Below are 4,228 nucleotides of genomic sequence, written 5' to 3'. Positions count from 1 at the left end.
ATGCTAGGATTCGCCTTTGGACTTCCTTTCTGTGTGCTAAATTTCAAGGCGATCGGAGTACGCGTTTGCGTTTTATAGCAATTTTTGCAAGTGTGCGAAAACACAAAGAAAAAACGAAGAAAACAAATCGAAACTTTGGCAGCTCGTATCTCGGCAATGGCTGTAGCGGTTTCCTTCAAATTTGGAATGTAGACTCCCCTGGCTGGCGGAAAACGCTGCAGCAAAATTTGGTTCCAATCGGATAAGGAATCACCGAGATACAAAGGTGTGAAAATGACGTTTTCTTTCTTCCTGTCAATATACTCACGGTGTGGCGCGCCGGCTTCTTGGGCCGCACGACACATGCACTACCGTGTGTCTTGATTATTGTACATACAATGTGTAAAAGCAGCCTTTTCTCCACTGAATTAGTTACACCTCTACTATAGTACATTTGAAAGTTGAAAATGTACATTTTTTGCTAGCACTTAAAAATTTAGAATATTGAATACACCATATATTTACTTGGTTAAATGCTGCACCTTAAATAGTAGCCACACTTAAGTAGTGCTACAATTATTTTTAAAATAGGAACATTGTTTATGACTATCAATTAATAGTGGTCAAATTTGAATAGTTGTCACCGCCATTTTTTCAATTTAAGAAAAATGTCATGGAATTTAACCAAGTAAGCACAGTTGTTAATGTTTGCTGAATCTGTCACGCATTACAATATTAGGACTATACATTGATATGATACCAAAATTACTACTAAGTATAATGAACATAGTTATGTGTTATTAAAAGTAACAAGAATGTGTGTATATAGGCATAATGTGTATCACATGTGATTGAGTCAATTGTACCCTTCTTTTGATAAATAAATACAGAGAGTGCTTAGCTGAAGAATATAAATAATGTATTCATTGCAACTTTAATTTCTTCATCATGAGCATTGAGCAAATGAAAATATGAAATCTTCAAGACCTTTGATTTCTCTCTGAGGATCTGGCTAATGGCACAATGACAAAACTTTCAGTGTAGAGTTAGCATTACAGCTTGAATTATAGCAATAGCTTCTCGCTTCTCCATGTGAGATGGATCAAGGAAAAGATGTTTCAGTGATTTGTTTAGCTTCAACATTATGTGTACAGCATCACTGGCAGTCTTGTCCAGGAGCGGATCTAGGGGGGTTTCAGAGGTTTCCGGAAACTGGTCAAGTGTATTCAGGTAATCAAAATTATATTTTACAGTGATTTGCAATAGTACAAAAGTTTAGATCGAAATACTCTAATAGAACAGTCAACCACTCTAATAGAACAGCCACATTTTGTGTTTCTCTTAAGAACTGTAAACTAGCTAGCTATACTGTATTTTGTAGTTATAATGTTTTGATCGTAAGTCATTCCAATTGTATCAGTGGATTCATGGTCCCTATACCAGTGAGATAACCATCCCTTATAGATGTCTACATGTGTCTCTATGTGTTATGCTGTCTGTTTAAGCTTCATCCCAGGGGCACTTATACAGCTATGCATTATAATTAATGTGCTATTTTTTGCACATAATATGGAGTTATGATTCATTAAAATATTGAAAGTCTCTCAGCGGCTAGGGGCTGCGCCCCCAGACCCCTGCTTCTAGTAACTCAATGCTTCTGTTGGAGCTGATCTTCCTTCAAAAAATCCTGGCTACACCATTGAAATTCCATTTCAAATTGCACAATTTTCTGGAAAATCTTGCCCCCACACCCCCTAGATTTAAATTTGTGTATAGTAAAAGTTTGAAAACCAGTCACCAAATTTCCTAGGGCCGCCCTTGTTGTCTATGTAGCAACCACAAATGTCCAGTAGTAGTAAAGTTTTGTTGGATTGTAGATCAGTACAGATGGAGCAAACATGTAAAGATCACCATAAGATGTTTAGAGAATTATTATCATTTCTTTGGCGAGTTGTTATCCCAGGAATCTCGTAAACTGATGTAAAATCAATCGCTATCAATGATTTATTTGACCGAAAACAATCTGCTGAAGCATATCAGATCCATCACTTGAATCTACCCATGTGCTAAACATTGTATTGTCCTGTTGGTGTGCATGCTAATCCATCCAAAATGATAGCTAAGCTTTCAGTGTTATTCATGATCAGTGTAGACAGAGTGAGAAATCTTAGCCTACAAGTACTACTCTGCAAAACTTTCTTAAGTCTTTTACAATCATCAGATGTTATGTACAAGTCACTGAACTGTAGTGAGTGCAATGATTTACTACTACACAAAGTAGTATATATAGAAATGATTTGAAGAACCAAAATTGACTCCCTTTGCTTTAAGAATACATTTTGTGTTATTTAAAAAGACATGTACAGTTTTTCCGTTGGATAAGTCAGCAGTTCTGCATGCATTTGAATCACAACATTTCGTGCTATTATCACTAAGAATAGCGTTAGGGACCCGCCGATTATGCTCATTATTTTACCTATTATGCTATGCTGCACTGCTCAAAATTTTGCCTATTATGCTTAAATTAATGCTCAATATTTACCTATTATGCTCAAATTATGCTCGATATTTATACCTCAATTCCCATGTTTTTCTAGTAAATATGCACTTTATGGTAAACAGTAAGTTGCTGAAGCACAGACTCTAAATTCTTACTTGGCAAAATGCATGTCCCAGAAAAGATCGATATACTCTAATAGAACAGTCAGCTGTCTGACTATTCTCTGACTGTTCTATTAGAGTATATCGATCTTTTTCTGTGATTTGTATTTTGATATTATATTATATAAGCAAGAATTTATGGTAATGCACAAGTATTATTCTGCCTATTATGCTAGCATTATGCTCAATGCTTTCAGGCACCTATTATGCTCATTATTATGCCAGCATAATCGGCGGGTCCCTAAATTATAGCGTGCTAGACTACATAGACAAATGAAATGGTCAGCCATCAGTCATTGGCTCTTTAACCAAAGTTTTGGTCAAATGATTATCTAAAAGAACAAACATGCATGAAGCCTAAGGACTAATAATGCTTGCATGTTTGGTTGCTAACCTAGGAAATTTAACAATGTAAGGGAGTCACCATGAAATTCCCCTCAATTTACTAGCAGAATAACCATATCAAAACTTTGATATTAAATGTTTTGAAAGACACTCCTAGATTATTCTGGAGATAATAATCTCCAAATGAAACTAAAAATACTTCAACAACTAATATTCATGGCCAACTTTGCAAAAATCTGACATGTCTTGTATCCTTTCCAGAAGTCTAATTATAACTTTTGCAGACAAGAAGAAGCAATTAGGAGTCACGTTTAAGCTTGGTTTTCAGTTTCTTCACCTGTAGGTTCCTTCTTATAATAACATCCTCTTGATTCATAATTAGAAGGTAGAAACAAGGAAGGTAATGTACAAATTTTGGGAATGTTACAGACAATTTCACTCAATAGACTGATTGTTATACTACTATCCAACCACCACATTTCTATATGGAACATTGGGCTATGATCTACTACTGCACTAATGCAGAACAGCTTGTAAAATTTGACAAGCATACAGAGGAAGCTGACTGGATGCTTACTATTAAATAATAGTTTTCTCAGTGGATGAAGAACCAGTCCATTAGCTAGCATCTTCTCTGTCCAAAGTGTCCTACTTTCCTTTTGTGGTGGTACTCACCAATCCATGAGTCAATACACAGATGGTGACAAATTCATAACATGGGCACATGCAACAGTAACTAGCATTCACTACCAAACAAAAGATAATTCACCAAATAGTTATCTGATGTATTGTGTATTATACAATGTGTATGCAAAAGGCAGCCATTTCTCTAATGTATTAGTAACACCTATACTACATCTGAAATTTGAAAAATGTATATTTGTGCTAGCATAATATATAAACTTTAGAATATTGTGTTTAAATGCTGCACCTTAAATAGTAGTTGCACTTGAGTATAGTGCCACAGTCAATTTTGAAATAAGGGTTAAAAACAGTGCTTATGCAAGTAGTGCAGTGTCAAGTATGAATAGTTACCACAGTAATTTTTTGAACTAAGGAAAATGCCATGGAATTCAACCAAGTGAATATGGTCACTAATGTGTAATTGCTGAATCAATCATGTATTATGACATTAGCACTAGAAATTGATATAACACTGACATTATACTATAATGAACATAGCTAAATATAATGTACAGTACATACTGTAGCTAAAAGTAGTGTGTGTGTGTGTGTGTGTGTG

Source organism: Dysidea avara, chromosome 1 (assembly GCF_963678975.1).
Source record: "Dysidea avara chromosome 1, odDysAvar1.4, whole genome shotgun sequence".
In the NCBI taxonomy this organism is placed as follows: domain Eukaryota; kingdom Metazoa; phylum Porifera; class Demospongiae; order Dictyoceratida; family Dysideidae; genus Dysidea; species Dysidea avara.
Note: the sequence above shows the minus strand (reverse complement) of the source record.